The sequence below is a fragment of the Eschscholzia californica genome, unplaced genomic scaffold, assembly GCF_041429995.1.
Source record: "Eschscholzia californica isolate CP2 unplaced genomic scaffold, dmEscCali1.0.p SCAF_2, whole genome shotgun sequence".
In the NCBI taxonomy this organism is placed as follows: domain Eukaryota; kingdom Viridiplantae; phylum Streptophyta; class Magnoliopsida; order Ranunculales; family Papaveraceae; genus Eschscholzia; species Eschscholzia californica.
Genome location: NW_028238309.1, coordinates 32,389,893 through 32,410,786, shown reverse-complemented (window position 1 = coordinate 32,410,786; position 20,894 = coordinate 32,389,893). Strand labels below are relative to the sequence as shown.

At 42.2% G+C, this 20,894-nt stretch overlaps 1 long non-coding RNA gene across 1 annotated transcript in view; it reads left to right on the top strand.

Annotated features, from left to right (window-relative positions):
• Nucleotides 1-5,563: 5,563 nt before the first annotated feature.
• LOC147557435 (uncharacterized) overlaps nucleotides 5,564-20,894 on the top strand; it is a 52,079-nt gene continuing 36,748 nt past the window's right edge. The window contains exon 1 of the long non-coding RNA XR_015234026.1: nucleotides 5,564-5,738. This is a non-coding gene — a long non-coding RNA (uncharacterized LOC147557435). The remainder of the gene's footprint in view (nucleotides 5,739-20,894) is intronic.

The following is a 20,894-nucleotide window of genomic DNA, read 5'->3' as shown; positions in this document are numbered from 1 at the left end:
GTTTTACTTTTACGGCGTAGTTTGTTCCAAGTTTGGGGATGGCGATGAGCTGATGCGGCCAAAAAGGTGCAAACCCAAGTGGAGGTATCAAGTAGTAACTCGGTAAAACCGAGGTCGATCCGCAGGGATAGCTTACACGTAGCTTAGCGACTGAGTGTTGATTTTATCCGCAAAGATAACTAAAGACTGACCTAAAACCTAACTAACTAAAACAAGCAAACATGAAGGTTTTGATAATTAGGCACAAACAGAAAAGAAACAAAAGGAAAATGACTAAACTCAAATCTATAACTAAGGGCTTATTGGGAGGCTTAGGGTATTATTCTAAATATGATAGAGGTTGAGGATTTCGGAATCCATCTTGACATGATCATGTGTATGCTTACTTTGGTCCGAATTCGAATTCGAGTTATTCTCGACTCTAAGGTAGGCAACCTAAATACTAGCGTATATCTCTTGATGATACCTAGTTAGAGGATGACATGTTCAAGTAACATCGGAGATAATGCCTAACGAACTATGATGGATGCATGACATACAACATGAAATGGGTTTAGACATTTAGTCGATCATGAGATATGCATCGAATTCAAGAATCATACCATAATAGACACATACAATAACACATCAAAATTTCATCATAATCCTCAACGAGAGGCTTAGCTAGACATATAAAGATTATTGCGTCTGAGCCCAAATGATAGAGTAATTAACATCATAAATGTCATGGAACACATAATCATACTCTCTTGATTTCTAATTTCTCTATACATAGGATTTATTTAGCAAACAAGTAGTAATTAACTCTAGAAAGATTATTTGTTAACTTTGAATCAAGTATGAGAGTAGTTATTCACAAACATAATAAAATTTAAGCATGATAACATAAATCACTCATAAAAAATACTTTATCTCTTTAGAATTTATCACAAACAAGTCTAAATAGCCAAATACAAGCCTAAGAATAGCCTAAAAACCTTAGAAACTTAAAGGGGAAGAAGATACAAACAAAAGAACACCAAAAGGACCAAGATTTTGGCCTTGCCAAGCCTTGCAAAGGGGTGGCTCAGCCTTGCAAGCTGTTGTCTGGTCAGATCTGGCCGTGATGGAGGCAGCCCATGCTTCTCCTTGATGATTTGGCCCTTAGTTCACTCATGGTCCAGGCTTGGATGCTCCTTCCTTTGCCTTTTACCCTTCTTGTTTCTCCTTTGTCTTTAGATCTTCAAATCTCCATGAACCTTTGTCCAGGCTTGGATGCTCTATTGTTATTTTCTCTCTCTAAAAATCAGCACATAAGGAATAAGATGAAGTTTTGAGACAAAGTTAGGGCATTAATGTGACCCCCCGTGTCCCAAAAAAGACACGACCACGCCCCGGCAATTCACAGACGAGACTAAAATCCGGCATAGTCTCCTCTGTAAATCGAACCGGTCGCACCTGCAAAACCTTTCATGCAAACCATACATTCGCATACACAAAGAAATAAACTATCGAGCGAAAGCTAAACAAACCCAACTCAGTTTCGGGTAAAAACCCGAACCACAAAAATATAAAAGGCTCATAAACATCGATACAATCGATAAACAACTCTAAGTGTTACGTATATACATATTAGAGTTTGGTTTCTGCAATAAATACATAAATTGGAAATAACGAAAAGTCAATAAACGAAAGCCAAAGAAAACGACGCAACACCACTAGCCTCGTCAGACAAGATGACCGGCTGGAATACAACTCTGCCTCGAGGCTACGACACAGCACCTGCACACTAACAACTGGTAGGTGGTCATAATACTCACCGACACGAGTTATTCTGGTAGAAGACCAATCCAAAACCTATCACGTTTTTTAAAGTTCATTTAATAAGTTGTAAACATCATGACAAAATGAGTTATCAAACCAGTTACCATATATACTATATACAAAACCATTTTCCTTAATCTAGCAAGCAATAGCATGATTAGCTGCCCACCCATGGTGAGCTCCCAATTAAGAGGAGAGTTCCTCAAGAGATCTTAGAGTGCGTTAGATAGTACCTGCCCATTTAGGCACTAGCTAATGCACTAACGTCTCCTCGAGAAAGAGACTTACCCCTAGCCAGTAAGCCCCTCTCCCACTAAGGGACTCCGCAATCATTGAAGAGTTTACCTCATGGTACATATATACCTTAAATATCTAAATACGTTTTTTGATCACCGAGTTTGAATAAGAGAGCCGTCCCCCAATTACCATTGAAGGACTTGAACCTCATTCTCTTCGGTACCCTGACATGCATCTAATGCGATCTTTCAAAATCAGTTTCATACATTTATCTAAACCAATATTCATATTCAATTCATTATCTTATCAAACACGGAAGTGGAACAACCAATAGCCATATCACACACACAGCAGAGGGATTCCCAATCAATGTCACCTCCCAGGCGAGCTGTCAGATGTACGTCCCTGAGCCTCGAACTGGAAGCACGAGCACCAATGGCCAGCAAGTGAAGCACTCTACTCCCACGGGTCTCATGACTAGTGTCACCCACCTCACCGGTCTCACACGGGTCACACCTGTGTCCACATGTCATCCTACCCTCAATGGCTACATGCCTGTAGGTTGACATAATCCGCAGTCGGGTACATACAAGAAAATCCCAAGTAGTTCGCAATCACTGTAAAAACAATTCGAAAGCATTTTTCATATTGCAGTAAAACCATTCAACCATATTTCAGGTCATCACATAAATCGAGTTTAATGTTACCTAAACTCTAGTTATAATGGCGCATATATAACGATAGAATCTAGCATATTCATTATCTATAAAATCATGTTGGATAAAGGATTCAGAACCCCTACCTCAGTCCTTGCATCACCAAAGACCTCCCGCCTACCAGACGATCAAATTCCTCCTCATTCGCATACTCTGGGATAAGGAAGAATAACCAAAATCGAAAAGAAACATTAGGTTCTTATACTAAGAACCTTCGTAAAACAAAAACAATAGACAAAAGAAAACAATGAAAACATAAAATATAAAAGCAAATTCGTCAACTTTGGAAGTCTTCGAGTAAATTTATTCGATTTTCGATCAATCTTTAACTTTTATAGCCATGTCCATTGAATACCCGAAATGCATACAAACTAACCAACCAACTTCCCATAAACTCTGTTTTTTATGTTAGAGTCTTCATAAACTGACAAATCCTATAATGAACCTCATAATATAAACCTATAACTGGAATTGTCCATTCATATGAAATACGGCAAAATTCGGGTAACCATCTCTATTCCAATTCTTTTCTATACTATTCCAAATATGAAATTCGAGCACTAAAATAATTCGGCAGCACCCTGTCTATATTTGGACACCCCGAAAAAGTCTATAATCTCCTAAACATGTTTCTAAACACAAATCATTCGAAGAGATTGAATAATAATCGTCTATATAGCTCCAAATTTTGATCCCATCTCATCACCTCTCTCTACCACCTCATCTTCACGCCATCCCATCATCTTCTCCGACGAAGGTTGCCGACCGGCCAATTTTCCGGCCGGTGACCTTCAAACATTAAAAAAATATATATATATTTTCTCTCTCTCTAAATTTTTTTTTCTCTCTCTAGAACAGATCTAGAGAAAGAGAAGGTATGTTCGTGAGAACATACCTTCTCTTTCTCTAGATCTGTTCTAGAGAGAGAAGGAGAAAAGAAAAAAAAAATTTAGAGAGAGAGAGAAAATAAATTATTATTATTATTATTATTTATGTTTGCCCGGCCGGCGACTTTCGCCAGAGAAGATGATGAGGTTGCGAGAAGATGAAGTGGCGGAGAGAACAAATGAGATGGAGGAGAACTTCCAAAAAAATGTATTCTGTATTCCCTATAAAAATTTATTCCCCGGAGAACTTTCAAAAAAATCTGGATTCTCTCGAAGAATTTATTCCCCGGAGAATTTTCTTTATTCCCCAAAACTGCGGCCTTTACAGTGGGTTGGCTTCATTTATAAAGATAAGAAAAGTGGTTTTGGCGACATGTTATAGAATTAATTGCAAGTCCCTCTCTCTTATAAACTTAATGAACAAATACCCTCATATTTGTATACAACTAAATTAACCTCCATTAATTAACATTTAGCCCCCAAATTGACATTTTTTAAATGCCAAATAGTCCCTCTTCTAACCGTAGTCTTCTACATATTTGACCGAAAAACGTGGGATGTTACAATTAATTTCTATGTCCTACCCAAAAGACCACTTTGCCCTTCCTTAGTAGTTATAGCCACTCCTTGGTCTAGTTTGACTTCTTCAAGTTATTTTGGCTTATTCAATGACTCCATTTAATTCTAACTTGACTAAGGGCTCTCTAGCTTGACTAAAGGGTGCAAAATGACAATTTTGTCCTTGTCTTCTAACGTGTTCATTTCTTATGCTTTTCATCTCTAGTCTTCACCAAAGTGATAATCATGTTTCCAAGACTTCATAGACCTTCTCAAACTATATTTTGACCCTCTTAGGTGCAAATAACCATAATACCCTTGGTGAGTCTTTATCTCCTTACTTGCTCCCTTTTGCTCCTAGACTTTAAGGACTTATTCTTAGATTCTTTTAAGTGCTCTTGACTCTTCTAGGGTCTCCTTAGCTCATTTCCTTGCATAGTTCTTTTATGGTACCTTGTCATGAATATAAACATAACTTATTAGAATTGAAGCATAAAATGAACTAATTCATCTAAGATAAGTGACCTAAATGTGATGTATTTACATCACATCAAACATCCCCAAACTCAAGCTTTGCTTGTCCTCAAGCAAACAGTAGAAAATTACAAGTTATAGCCAGCCTCCCTGTATGATGTGATGTGATGTTCTCACATCACATCATGAGCTTGGCATCAACTTGGAACCTCTTTATACATGAGTTTTGATAGTATCATCCTTTTATCTCCTCCGGTTATGTTAATATCTCTCCAATATTCTCTTTAAATTGATGTGCCTCTTTATCTTTTTCCGAGTATATGGTTAGAACATTGAGGACAATGTTAGTTTAAGTTTGGGGATGCGAGATATGACCATAACCAATGCATGACCATGGGTTTCAAGGACAAAAAGGGTTCAAATTAGCCAAAATTTGAATTTTTTTAACATTTTGAGTGGATTTGCATGTGATTGTAGTGATCGTTTTAAGAATGTTGATGCGTATGTGTCGAGTTGATGAGTTTTGTGATTGCTAATGACCTTTGGATGAAAGTCGAGTCTTTTGGTGTTTGTGTTGTACCATAGGAGCGACATCTTAGTGAAGAACAAACATCTCTAAGAGGCCTAGAGTAATCATTAGTGAGGCCAAAGTCGAGGCGAAATGTACTAAACTAGGAATCAAGGCTTTGTGGCTTCGGAACATAGATGTTGATCGTTATGGTATGACACTTGCATTTTAGGGTAAGACAATTAGTAAAGAGGCGTTTAGCTTTTACATATACTTATTTGCTTGATCATTATGTGTTGACATGCTTAAACCCTTTACTACATGAACTATGCTTATCTATGATTTGGATGTTGGACCCTTATGTATTTCAAAACACGATGTTTGTGAGTGTCATCAATAGAAACCCTCACGAGACAACAATCCTCCTTTAGGGGTAACCTATGGGTTTAAGGCTTGTTGCATATGCTAAATGCAACCAGGATTCCTCAAAAAGTGAGTTGGGTTTTTATTTTGTTTCATTTTGCTGGAGGATTAGCAAAGTTTAAGTTTGGGGATGTTGATGTGACATGAAAATGTCACATTTGGAGCGCCTAAGTTAGACTAATTAGTGCGTTTTGGATGTTATTTCTAATACCTTATGCATGTTTTCATGATAGGTGACGAACATGAAGCTAAGCATGAGTTTGGAATAAAACGGAGCAAAACATCACATTTTCCTCTCATATAAACGTGAAGGGCGAAAAACGGAAGTAAGAAAGCTCATAAATAAGATCGTAAGGAATCAATTAGATCAAAGGAGATATTATAGACATATGGGCGAAACGAAAGAAAAGAACGCCAAGGGTATTTTGGTCCTTTCAAGAAATTAGAGATGTAGAGACATAAGATGAAGTCAGCCCCCTTGGTTTCTAATCAAAGCCCAACTCCAAAAACCCAAAGAAGGATTTTATGAGCAACTCTATTTATGTGTCCAAGTCAACAAAGTCTAAATAAGTTGATTAAGTCATTGGACCTAGGGTTTCATTAAGAGAAAACACAACATCAAGTTTGAAAGGAAGTTAAGGTTTCAAGTTCTTGGTTGGAGTTTGAAGCTTAAAAGTGAAGGATACTCCTTTGTAAAGGAGATGCCCTTCGACCAAAGATGCAATGCGAGCAATTTTTCGGATAAGACAACCGTGAAGAAGATCATCAAGTCCGGTCGATTTAGGGGGCGTAGTGTTGAGCTAGAAACCAACTACGATCGTCGAATTACGAAGTAATTCACGGCTAACTTCGACCGGATCCTACATCAGGTTACACATAAGAATGTCTATTTGATCGGATGATCTTCGCCGCCTCTTAAGCTTATAAAAGGCCCCCAAATCGTCCTTCGAAGGACACGATCTCTAAACCCTAGAAGGTCACAGTTAACTCTGAGTTCTCAAGACTGGCCCCCAAAAGGATCGATCAATATTCATTCTTTTACTGCAAAGAGCACCCTGACTGTCTTGAGCGTCGGAGCGGTTTTCGAACCCTTTGCAGGTTTTTCACCCTTGAGAATAGACGAACAGGAGCTCGAACAGGAGTAAGGAGCAATAAGCAGGAGCAATAAGCGAGGAGTACGAGCAAGGAACAGGAACAAGGAGCAGGAGTAGAAAAGCAGAGAACCAGAGCTGGAAGCAGGAACACCCTACGGAATATAACTTAACTTAACAGAACTTTCAAAATAACGGAGGTTGTCATGCACCAACTCCCTGTTTCATGCTGATATAACGGAAAGCCATTTTTTGACATCAATATTTGGCGCAAGAATGAGGGGATCTCTCCAGTAAAATCATCAGTCCGGTAACCCGAACTCTTTCCATTACTTTTTCAGAACTAAACCGTTTCTTCAAGACCCTCAGGCAAACACTTCCTCAGAGGAGCACACTCCACGCGGATTCCAGAACCAGATACCCAATGCAGTTGAGCTCATTGCCACAATTGAACAGCTTAAGGCCGACTGCAAACGATGGAACTAAGAGGTAAAGCTATTACACAAAAGCCTCCGTAAGGCTAAAACAATCAAGAAAAACACAACAACGGAGAAAACATAGGAAGCAATCATGATGCACCCCCGAAGACTTTTCTCGCCAGGTAACGCATTTTCGACCGGAGCTCTGGAATTACAGCCTGGCGACCAGATGCACTTAGAGAGCATCTTAGACGAATATGGAGTACTTGACCATAACCGCCCATACGTCCCCAAAAACAAAGGGATCAGCGAAGGATGTATCGACGATCCGACAGTCCGCGAGGTGCTCATACACCAAGTAGGGGAGCTGACCCGAGAGAGAGAGGGAAAGAGAAGAAGTGGGGAAGAGCAATGATACACCAGCCCCATTTACGTCGGGAGATATTGGAGTCAGAAAAACCAAAGAACTTCAAATGGCCGACACTCGACCACTATCACAGTTTGGAGGATCCAAGAGTATTCATCAATAATTAGACCTCAGTGATGAACCTTTATACTACCAACCAGAACGTGTGGTGTGTGGTTTTTCGCCACCATACTGAAAGGACCATCTCAGGCATCGTACCAAGCATTGTCACCGGGTTCAATCAAATCCTTCGAGCAGCTCGCCCAAGTCTCCTGTGACACCTTCCAAGGAAGCACCACAATCAAGAAAGAAACCGACGAACTGTTTAGTATAGTCCAAAGAAGAAACGAACCCCTTGTCACCTACTGGCAAAGGTTTCGGAACCTCATGGCACAGATTCCCGAATCAGAACCAAAAGTTGCGTTCGCCGCCTTGAAAAGGAGTCTCCGACAGGATGATATCATAAAAGAAATCTCTAGCCGACGGTCAGACACGCTCGGAGAACTGATAGAAAAGGTCCAACAATTTATAAGAAAGGAGGAAGATTATCGAAGAATGAAGGAAGTGGCCAACATCCCATACGAAGGAGAGTTACTCAGGAGGAAAGAACGAGAGGAAGCAAAGCCCCCCAGAGAGCGAGACCGGAGCAGGAGATCAAGACCCGATTTCATCACGTACACCCTGCTTACAAAGGGTAAAGAGGAATTTCTGCAGATATTTAAGTCAAAAGGAAATGTAGAGCTGCCCAAACTTAATGACGACATAGAAGAGTTCAGCACCAGAGACATGACTGCATAATGTGCTTTTCACTGAGGATATGGTCATAACACTAACGATTTCCGACTCCTTATGAACCTCATAGAAGAAATGGTAAGGAAGGGCGAGCTAGACAAGTACATCCGGAAAGAGCAACAAATGCCTGAATATAGTAACAAGTGGTTAGCAAGCAAAGGAGGAATTAGGTCGGGATTGGACACCAACACACATTTCACGAGCTCCAAGAAAGCGGCTAAAGGATCAGAAGAGAATGCCAGAGTAATCGGCGACATCAATACAATTGTCGGGGGGCTAACCCTTAACGAAAACACCAAAGGAAAACAGAGCCGATACCTTAATGAGGCAAAAAGCATGCCAACCTTGTTCAGTAGGCCAGCGAGGAAACGCTGTCCATCACCTTCACTGATGATGACCTAGTACGGGTAATCACTCCACACACATACCCGATGGTAATAACAGCAATGGTGGCAAATTGGAATGTCAGACGTATTCTAGTCGACACAGGAAAATCAACTGAAGTCATGAGCCGCACATGCTTTCGAAAGCTCGGGGTAAGTCCTAAATCCCTTAAATCGTACAAATCTTGTTTGACAGGTTTCGGCGATAATCAAGTAAAAACCGACGAAACAACGTCGTTACCTATGCTGATAAGAGACAGGGAGGTAAAAAAGGCTATGATGCTAAACTTTGCCATAGTCGACAAAATGCACGCCTACAACATCATACTAGGAAGGAACTTCCTAAGGGAATCCGAAGCCATAATCTCCATGAACCACCCAATGATAAAATTCCCAGTCCCTGGAACCAACCTCGTAGGGAAGATGAGAGGGAATAAAGAAGTAGCTCGAGAATGCTATCTGATCTCGGCCCAAAAATGTGGAGAGGAGACAACCAACCCGGCGACCGTAAGAGGATATAAAGTTTTCTACGGAGACCCCACAACGGATATGCCGGAATAAAAGCCGCTCAGGTATGACGAACAATTACTACATTATCATATTCTTAATCTAATTGACAAATAAAGCCGTTAGGCGGGAGAATAACACTACAAGCTAGAGTTTTTATCAATAAATGGTATTTTTGAACGAAATAAACTCGATCTAGGAGAAGTCCTAACGAAACTAATCAATTCAAGCCGACGAAAATAGCTTTGGTAGCCCAAGCTACGACCAGAGGTCTCAGGGAGAAGTCCTAACGAAACTAGTCGAGCTCAAGCAGACGAAAATAACTCTGGTAGCCCAAGCTACGACCAGAGGCCTGAAGGAGAAGTCCTAATGAAACTAGTCGTGCTCAAGCTGACAAAAATGAATAGCTTGAAGGAGTTGAAGGAGATGTCCTTCGACCAAGATGGAAATGCGAGCAATATGTCGGCTAGGACAATTGATGAAGAAGATCATCAAGTCCGATTGATTTAGGGGTCGTAGCGTTTAGCTAGAAACCAACTACGATCGTCGAATTACGAAGTAATTCGCGGCTAACTTCGATCGGATCCTACATCGGGTTACACATAAGAATGGGTATTTAATCGGATGATATGACTAGTGGGAGTGTGATATAACATTGGGAATGTCCCATAAACATATCTCACAGGCCTAAATAGAATTTGGGCAAAAGATAGCAAAAAGGCCCGAAATAAGGGTTTTGGGTCTAGGCCGATTCGGGCACTTTTAGGGCTCGGATTGGGCTGATTTTTGGAGGGACGTTTCCTTATGTTATGAACATTAAATCTGCAAATTTTGGCTGGGTTTGGACGTCTTCTCCTTAGGGAATTGAGAAAATATCAACTAGTTGCTATTTTCGACTATTTCCCTAAATCTTTTTCTAAAGGGTGTTTTAGGAAACCTAAAAGGAGGTGTATTCTTATTAGGGTTCTATATAAACACTCTTAGGGCAGAGAATAAGGTGTGGAATTTCTCTCTAAGATTTCTTACTCTACCACATCAAGTAGAGAGGAGAAAGTGAGCTAATTCCCAAGCTATCTTCTAGTCAAGCAAGAAGAAGGTCTTATTATCAAACCACCATTGGAGTGCTAGCAAGCTTTCAAGGAGGGAGATTAAATACACTATTCGGTGTCCCAAGTAGAGGAGCTACGTTTGAAGCTCTTGGTCTTCTTTAATCTATACAACTAGTTCGAGGGAAATAGCGATTAAGGTAATCTACTATCTTCTTATTGGTTAATTACTAATTTTGCATGATGATCTTGGGGATACTAGTGTTAGACATTAGATGTCGTTATCCGCTATAAACACTAATATAAGGGTATAATTACCTTCATAGCTCTGGTAGCCCAAGCTACGACCAGAGGCCTCAGGGAGAAGTCCTAACGAAACTAGTCGAGCTCAAGCCGGCGAAAATAGCTCTGTTAGCTCAAGCTACCGGAGGCCTCAAGGAGAAGTCCTAACAAAACTAGTCAAGCTCAAGCCGACGAAAACAACTCTGGAAGCCCAAGCCACGGCCAGAGGCCTCAAGGAGAAGTCTTAACGTAACTAGTTGGGACTCAAGCCAACGAAAACAGCCCTAGTAGCGAAAGCGACGACGAAGGGTCCTGGGAGAAGTCCCAGCGAAACTAGTCGTGCTCGAAGTTGACGAAACAACCCTGGTAGCTAAGGCCATGGCGAGGGGCGGAATCCAGACATGAAAATAACTCGAAAACAATTATACAGGGTTAGTTTGGGCTTTATTTTGCAGAAGGAATTAGTCTGTTAGGTCATGCTAGAATAAAGTAATCAGCATCATCTTCTTCATTTAAAACCCACCACCATTAAAGCTTCACCAAGCTTCCTCTCTCTAAGCAATTTTCAACCAAAATCAAATCAAATCATATGGGAAGCAAGCCAATGACATAGGGAACAAAAGCCCTAACTTTTCCGGCCAAACTAATGGCCGGAAAAGCTAGAAGCTCTCAGTCAAAGAAAGAAAACTAGGGTTCGGCCAAGGCAAGAGTCCGGCCAAGAAGCTGCTGTCGCGGCCGTCCCTAGCACTCCCGTGCACGTCCCGACCGTCCCGAGCTATGAAGCAGCTATCCCGAGCAGATCCGAGCATGGGAAGCTTCCAAGGGAGCTGCTGTCGCGCCGGAGCAGCTGCTGGTCGCGTCTGCAGCTGCTGGTCGCGTCTCCAGCTGCTGTGCGTTGCTGCAGGTGCGACCTCCATTGCTGGTTCGAGCTGCTGTACGTCCGTTCGTGCTTGCTGGTCCGAGCTTCTCTATGCATCTGGCCTGCTGCTCCACAGAAAATCCCGAGCTTCTTGTGTGCTGGCCTTGCTTGGCCGGCCTAGGGCTGGCCGGCCAAGCTTGGCCGACTGCCTCCTAATCTCTCTTTCCCTCTCTTTCAACCTTCAACCTTTCAAGAAACCCTAAATCTCAAGAACACCTCTCTAGCCTCTTTCTTGGTGAAGAAGATGATGAATAGTCCCCCCTTCATTTCTTTTTCTCACTTGTGTATACACAACCCTAGACTTAGTCAAACTAAGTCTTAGGCCATTTTGACTTGGACCAAAAAGGTGCCCATAGAATCTCTATTATTCTCTTCCTCTTTGGGCTCTTGGGCTGGGCTTCTTTCTAAAGCAAGGGAGTGCCTTCATCGAATCCTTGTTTCAAGACCGAACCTCCGCTTCTTTCCTTCACAACTTCTCCGGCCGAACTCCGAATCGACTTTCGTTTTCACCGTCGGACTCGTCATTGACTTCACTCGTTGTTTGACTTTTGATTTTGACCAAAATGACCAAAATACCCCTGGTGCTCTTTTCTTCCCTTTTGCCGCATAAGATGAAAATGTGATAATTCGTTCTCTTTATTCCGAATTACACGCCAAACCCCAAATAAACTACCTAGCAATAAAAACACATAAATAATTAGAAATAAAACTCGAAAAGAACTAACTAATCAAAGTTAAGTGACCTAAATGTGGCATTTTCACGCCACATCACATGCTAGAATAGGTCTAACTTTTCATTTGTGCCTGAGCGATCATCTGGAGCATGCGTATTAAGATAGGAGAATTGCATCAGTAAAATTAGGACTAATCAAACATGCTGATGTCAAAAAATGGCTTTCTGTTATATCAGCATGAAACAAGGAGTTGATGCATGACAGCCTCCGTTAAGTTGAATGTTCTGTTAAGTTAAGTTAGATCCCTAAAATTAGGACTAATCAAACATGCTGATGTCAAAAAATTAGGACCAATCAAACATGCTGATGTCAAAAAATGGCTTTCCGTTATATCAGTATGAAACAGGGAGTTTATGCATTACATGCTGGATCCCGTAGGGTGTTCCTACTTCCAGCTCTGTGATGGGCCTAGAAGGTTACCCTAAAAGGTCTATACCCGCAAGTATATGGGCGTCGAGTAATAATTCCGGTAAGACTGGGTCGATCCTCAGGGACTACGTGAAACATATTCTAAAACTCAGAAGTAGCATGGTTTTTGTTTTTGAAAGTGGTTTTGGTGGTAAAATACTAAAAATACTAAAATGAATAACAGAAGTGAACTCAAATGGGGGAAAAGTCTAGGTAAAATCTTCAATCGAGTCTCCTACTTGCAAATTCCAAAAAGATATCCAGCTATCTCTCTCGATAAAATCTTCAATCGAGTCTCTCTCTAGTCTCTAATGTAGATTTCGAAATCCAATCTTCTCTATAACCTTGCTGTCCATCAACGCCTTCATTGATCTCTCTCTGTTGTCCTTATTTTCCAGAAGATAGAGATGAGAGAGGGATGAAGAAAGATAATATCTCATCAATATCTCTCTCTCTCTCCAGTTTCTGTAAAAACATCTCATTCCACCTTCTAAATAATCTCTCAATCAATCCTCCAATCCTTCTCCATACAATGCCAAATCTCCAGCCAATATTAACCCAGCCCTCTATACAATGAATATGTTTATGGGAAGATTTTTTTCTCTCTTTAGCTTTATATTTTGTTAGAAGATGGTGAGAAAGAGAAAAAGGGACGTTTAAAGATGGGGATGGTGGTGGGTCACGTGTGCAATTCCTATTGGATTTCAATTCCAAGTAGACTTCACGTGATCAGGCAAGCTGGTGAGGTGCAAGATTCCACGGAGCAGGGTCTAACGAATTTATGTGCGACACGTGTATCAGAGAATTAGTTGTTGACCTTGGTCAATGGACTTTCTACCCAATCTTCGACCCAGACTATCTTGCTCGTCCGGACTCCGATTTGACCTCCGTTTTCACCCACGGGCTCGTCTTGGACTATACTTTTCACCCTATCATCAATATTGGCCCAATTTCCAGAACACCCTCATCTCTAAATGACCAAAATGCCCTCAAGTGTTTCTTTTCCCCGATTTTAGCTATTTTTCACACAGATCTCCGTAAAGACACCTGAGAACGAAAAATAAGTAATTCATCAGAACAGCTCGAAATGGACTAACTAGCCCTAGTTAAGAGATTCAGATGGGACTTTTTCATGTCTCATCACTCAGGTTCTCTGCTTTTCTACTCTTGCTCCTCGCTTCTGCTCCTTGCTCCTCGCTCCTGCTCCTTGTTCATGCTCTTTGCTCCTTGCTCTTTGCTCCATGCTCCTGCTTATTGTTCCTTACTCCTGTTCCAGCTCCTGTTCATCTGTTCCTCAAGGAGGAAAAACCTGCAAAGGGTTCGAAAATCACTCTGATGCTCAAGACATTCAGCGTGCTCTTTACAGCAAAAAAATGAATATGGATCGATCCTTTTGGGGGCGAGTTATGAGAACTCAGAGTTAACTGTGATCTTCTAGGGTTTAGAGATCGTATCCTTTGAAGGATGATTTGGGGGCCTTTTACAGGGTTAAGAGGCGACGATGATTGCCGTTGAGGGGAACTTTCCCTTTGTGTTTATCTTGCATCCATGATATATGAAAGTTCCTAAGTTCAAGGATCTTTCGTAGATATCATGCCGATGTGATAGATCTTTGGAGAGAAGTTTCCTCCCTTGGACACGTGAAGTCCACACTTGCTTAAACACTTAAAGATCTATAGCTGCCTGAGATCTCCGCAGAGATTTTGGGATTAAGTCGGTAGATTGCTGGTGCGCTTTGCCTTCCCAGTTCTGGGCGTAAGATATCGACCGGACCTACGTGGACCCCCCTCATTCCTTTAGAAACCCCAGGGCTGATCTGTTCATGACATATCGTCAAGGATTCAGCTGACCAGTTACCTTAAGCCGGGTTGACCAGATAGACTTCACGTTTGATTTTGACTCTTTAGACGTTAGTCAACGTCTGGACATTTTGTGCATCATCATGAGTCCCGCCACTCCTTAATCGAAAGTAACGAGCCTGAGGAGTAGAAGTAACTCGTGTTTCTCAAACATAGAAGACCCTGAAGACAGACGGTTTACCTGGACCAGAGTTGTTTTGAGAAGCTTGGTCTTTCCTTTTGGTTTTCCGGATCTGCGCATTCTTGAGTTGCTTTGTACCGAGCCCTTCGAGGTACTTTATGAAATCTTCTTTCTGATCAGTACTGATAAGATCTTTTTTACTTGGCTATCTTTGGCCAGAGTTCATTTCAAGAGGTATTTGTTTTCTCCGACATGAGGTTCACATCTTTTTCTAACGTGACACGTCTCCGGCTCTGCTAGAGAGAATCAATTTTCTTTCCATGCGTAATTATATGATGTCACAGATTTGATCTTCTGATCGCGCGTTTTCGGCGATAATCCTTTAGGTAACTGCGCACGACAGCTTTACTGACATGCGTTGACACGTGGCGTTTTGCGATCGGAGAAGTTGGTGCGTCTTCCTAGCCGTTACTCAAGCCATCAATGGTTTGATTGGAAAAATAAAAGGGCCTTGGGGCCTTCTCAATACACGGTGACTATTACTACGTGTCCCTGTTTCATTGGTCATTCTTCCCCTGCGCGGATTCTTCGCTTCCTTCTCCGATTTGGGAAGTTCCCCATTCTTTAAATATCTCAACTATTCAGTTCGCTTTTCCTTTCCTTTCCTGCAGATCTGGCGTTTATCTTCTTGCTTTGTTTCCTTCCTTTTCTTTTATTTATAAAAGATATGGCTGCTCCTTCCTCCAACGCTAACTTTTCCGGCCAGATGCATTACCCGAGCCGTATGACTCAAGAAGGCGGTGATGGTCTTCGCGCCGAGCATGTGATTTCGGCTACTGTCGAACTCATTCTTCCCTCTCCGGAAGATCGCATCTGTTTCACCGATGATCGTCGTGTTGGTGTTTACGAAATCTTCTTCAGTATGGGTCTGGTGTTTCCTTTTCCGTCTTTTCTCTTGGAATTAATGAATTACTATGGGCTTTAACTGTTTCAGTTAAGCCCTAATGTTGTGATGACTATTATGGCGTTCTACTTTCTCTCTCTTGGAAAGGGTGAAAAGGTAAGTCTCTATGCCTTCGATAAGATCTTTTGTCTCAAGTCCAGTGATCGTTGTTGGTACTATTTCTCTTTTCGTTTTGGACCGTTCTTCTTTGCTCCTTCCATCCGCAAAGATTATAAGGAGAAGTTCCTTTTTGTTCGTCCTACTTTTGCTACCGAGGATTTCAATTTTGCTGTTCATGCTACTAATTCTTCCGTTGATCGTCCCTAACTCATCACTGACGTCGAGAATGCCAGATGTTTGGAAAAACTGATCAGCTTTGAATAAGGGGAAAGAGGGGCCAGTTCCTGAAAATCTTGCTAATCTTCGCAACTTGCATCAGACCCAAGTGGTTCCATCTCTTCCTAGTATGTCAGTTAACCTTTCGCCATATTGTTTAAATTTGTTGTCACTTTTTCTTGTAAAAGTGGTTCTTTCCGGTATTTCTTTTTGTTGTTTGTGTTTTTGAAGAAAAGGGTCAGGACTGACGACCCACCGTCTTCCTCTGTTGCTAAGGAGTCTCGAGTTAAGTCGATAACCGATCGAAGTTTCGCCGGTATCGTCATTCGCGAACTTGGCATCTCAGCTACTCCTCCGGCTCCTTCATCCTCGTTTAGGACGACGCCTCCACAGGATACTGTTGCTTCTCGGACCAGGGCTGGGATCCATTCCTCCGCTAAGAAGAGGAAAGCTCTGCCTGTCCTGGTTTTGTCGGCAAAGATGGCTCTTTGGCTTAAAGGTCTTCCTTGTTTCGTGGTTTCCTTGATTAACGGTCTTGATCACTATTTTCAGGGCAAGGTATTGTCTTTTTTCTTAGCCTGTGTCTCTGACTCATTGTTTGTCAACTAGTTACCCCCTTACTATTTTTTTCTTTCTCTTTCAGGGCTTCCAAGCCAGCCAGCAGAATCTTGCATCTTACCTAAGCCAAATCGAGCGTCTGGAGGCTTAGTTTTCCCGGGCTGAAATAGAAGCCCTTTTGTATAAGGCTGAAGTCGAGATTTTGACCAATGATTTGAAAATCACTGCTGCTGACCGAGACTTCTGGAAGCTAGCAGCGGAACAATCTCAGGCTCGTGCTGACCTTCAATCTTCCTAGTCTACTGCTCACGTTTCTACTCTGGAGAAGTAGCTCGAGGCCCTTAACGAGAAGGAGATTGCACTGGAACTTCTGAGGGAGAAGGACAAGGATGCCCTTAAAGACTCTCGCCGTAACACTTTTGAGCTTGCTGAGTTGAGCAGGGCAAAGGTAGTGGCAACCTTCAAATGCGGTGATGAATTTTTGGCCATTATGGGGAAGCAACGCAAGTTGGGGTTCCAAGTCGCCTGGGAGGCAGCTCGACGTTTTTATACTCCTAAAGGCTCTGTCCCTCTGCGACATATCAACAAAGACAGGGTGGCCATATTCGTTAATGCGGTGACCGCTAACCGGGGCTCCAGAGAGGACTTCCCCTTTAGCGATTGTGAGTGGGATAGCGAGGCAACTACTTCTGTGGTTCCGGTGGATGATGATTCTAATGAAGGATCTACTTTCTCTGTCCCTCAACCCAATCCTGATGATCTTCCTGACCCTCCTCCTTCTGAGGAGGAGCTTTAATTGTTTTGTTCCTTGTCCTTCCTTTTGTATTTTGTTACATATTTTGACTGTTCATGTTTGGATCTCATTTGGTTGTTGACTCTACTTTTGTTCTTATTTATTCCTGCGCTTCCTTCGTCTAATGCTGCACAAGAGATCTCACAGAACTGATGTTAATGTATCTTAGGCTTACTAATGCAATTTTCTTATCTCACTACGCATGCTCCGAATGATCGCTCCTGCACAAAAGAAAAGTTAGACCTATTCTAGCAGGACCTAAGTGACTAATTCCCTCTGCAAAATAAAGCCCAAATTAGCCCTATATAATTTTTTTTCGAGTTATTTTCAGGTGCGGATTGCGCCCCTGGTCATGGCCTTAGCTACAAGTGATATTTGGTCGGCTTCGAGCACGACTAGTTTCGCTGGGACTTCTCCCAGGACCCCTGGTCGTCGCTTCGCTACTAGGGTTGTTTTCGTTGGCTTGAGCTCAACTAGTTTTGCTAGGATTTCGATCTCATTAGACCTCTGGTCGTAGCTTGGGCTACCAGAGTTATTTTCGTCGGCTTGAGCTCGACTAGTTTCGTTAGGATTTCTCCTTGAGGCCTCTGGTTAAAGCTTGGCCTACCAGAGTTGTTTTCGCCTGCTTGAGCTCGACTAGTTTCGTTAGGACTTCTCCCTGAGGCCTCTTGTCGTAGCTTGGGCTAGCAGAGCTACTCGTTTTCGTCGGTTGAGCACGACTAGTTTCGTTAGGACTTCTCATTGAGGCCTCCGGTCGTAGCTTTGGCTGCCAGAGCTATTTTCGTCGGCTTGAGCTCGACTAGTTTCGTTAAGACTTCTCCTTGGGGCCTCTAGTCGTAGCTTGGGCTACCAGCGCTATTTTCGTCGGCTTGAGCTCGACTAGTTTCGTTAAGACTTCTCTTTGAGGCCTGTGGTCGTAGCTTGGGCTACCAAAGTTGTTTTCTTCGGCTCAAGCACGATTAGTTTAGTTAGAACTTCTCCTTGAGGCCCCGGATGGGAGGTCGCCTTTTAGTAAAATGAGATTAACTAGGTCTCCTCGTATTTTAAATAAAATATTGTTTTCAAAAAAAGGTCCGCAGCTGGTAGCACTGCTCTACCGTCTAACGACTCTTAGGTAAATTATAACTTTAAAAGTATCGTAGGGAAGTCTATCCTACCTGAGTGGCTCCGGTCTTATTCTTGCATGTCCTCCCTGTGTTCCCGAGGGGTGGCCTTTTCTTCGCCTATGATGGTAGGGAAAAACTTGATGCACCCGAAAAGGTTGCAAACCCAAGCGGAGGTATCAAGTAGTAATCCGGCAAAGCCGGGATCGATCCAAGGATAGGAATGTAGCTTGGATATCGAATAATCTTATTCGTCGGTTTAGATATCAAAGGCTTACTTGGACAAAAGCGAAAATAAACGAAGATAATGAGAGGTTTTTAAACGCATAAGCAATAAGAGAATAAAACAAGTAAAACAAACTAAATTAGCAATGTAAACAAGCGAGAGATATTCGAGAGAGGAATTGAAGGAACAAGTGTAGGGAGGCAACAAATAAGTGAGAGAAGTGTCGAGGTCCGGGAATCCTTTGTGGTGAACCTACAACTATTTACGGTTCGATCGAATGGATTGATACAAACCTAGTCTCGATTCCTACGGTGGATGTTCATAAGCACTACGTATGTCCGGAGATAGTACTTAGTCAAACAAACTTCCTAAACGATTAAAGTCGAATCATCGAAAATGTCGTCTAGCCGCCTAACTATGTGAAGTGGATGACAGGACACATGAAATTGGGATCTAGACTACGATCGATATCGATCACTTTGCCTAATCGATTAACTATGCGAAGTACTTGATAAGACACATGAAAAACGATTGAAACAAGTAATCAAAATAAGAGAACATCAATTTATTATCAAGCTCATTAAATCATCTCAAACATAGTCATAAAATTCATCACATTTCATCCCATAATCGACACACTTGATTTAGCTAAACATGGTGAATTAGTAATAAATGAAAAGAAAATGATAAGAGAATCCCCCTTTTCCGATATGGTTCAAGGCTAGGTTCGTCGAAAAATTTGAGTAGTTAAGGTGCAACCGATCTCCCCTTAGCAAATTTCAGGGTTCCCCATAGCGACCACCATCATCTTCTCCATTTAGAACACAAACTCCATTAAAGCTTCACCAAGCTTTCTCTCTCTAGACATTTCAAATCCAAAATCAAATCAAACCACATGGGAAGCAAGCCAAGAGGATGGGGAACAAAAGCCCTAAGGTTTCCGGCCAAGAAAGTGGCCGGAAAACCCTTCAAAATCCGGTCAAAGAAGTGAAGATTCCGGCCAAATATGGAGTTTCCGGCAAAATCAAGCAAATCCGAGCCGCAGCCGCACATCCCATGCAAGGATCGATCTGTCCGAGCAACTCCCGTGGGCAGCAATGAAGATCCCGTGTACAGCAGCTCCAGCCCGTGCTGTCTCGTGCACGGTTTTGAGCTCCGAGCTGCTGCCCCTGCGTCCCGTGAAAGCTTCCCGATCTTCTGTTCCTCCTCCCGAGAGCTGCTGCCGGAAGCAGCCCGAGCTGCTGTTGAAAGCAGCCCGAGCTGCTGTGAAGACAGCAACTCGGCCGGCTAAGCTAAGCCGGCCTAGTGTGCTGGCCGGCCTATGCTTGGCCGGCCCTCCTCCTTCCTTCTCTCTTTCTAGCTCTCAACCCAACCTTCTTGATGAAGAACCCTAAATCTCAAGAACTTTCAAACCCTAGAGCCCTCTTTTCTCTCTCTATCTTCCTTCTTGGTGAAGAAGATGATGAATAGTAGTTAACATCCCTTGACCTCTTTCGCTAACTTGTGTATACCCAAGCCCTAGACTTAGTCCATCATTAAAGACTCTTGACTTGGACCAAAAAGGGTGCCCATAGGATCTCTATTATTCTCTTCCTCTTTGGGTTCTTGGGGTTGGGCTTCTTTCTAAAACAAGTGAGTGCCTTCATAGAATCCTTGTTTCAAGACCGAACGTCAACTTCTCCGTTCGAACTCCGAATCGACTTCCGTTTTTACCGTCGGACTCGTCATCGACTCCACTCGTTGTTTGACTTCTTATTTTGACCAAAATACCCCTGGTGCTCGTTTGTTCCCTTTTGCCGCATAAGATGAAAATGTGATAATTCGCTCTCTTTATTCCGAATTTAACATCAAACTCAAAATAAACTACCTAGCAATAAAAACACAGAAATAATTAGAAATAAAACCCGAAAGGAGCTAACTCATCAAAGTTAAGTGACTTAAATGTGGCATTTCCACGCCACATCAAACATCCCCAAACTTAGAATTTGCTAGTCCTCGAGCAAACAAACAAAACAAAACAATAAAGTAAACCTAGCTCACTCTCGGAGGACTCCCGATTGCATTTAGCGTATGCAACAAGCCTTTAAACCCTTAGGTTACCCCTAAAGGACGAGTTTTGTCTCGTGAGGGTTTCCAGTGAATACACCCACAAAGTTCGAGATTTCCAAGAGACATAAGGGTTCAACTATCGATGCAAATAAGGTGATGATCAACAAGTGAGAGACTTAAGTATGTCAAACATATGAACCAAACCAATAAACACAAAATCATGCTAAGAGTCTCCTCACTAATAGTTTCATACTCAAGTGCAAATGTCTCATCATTATGAGTATCATCCAAGGCTAAAGTTACAAAACCTTGT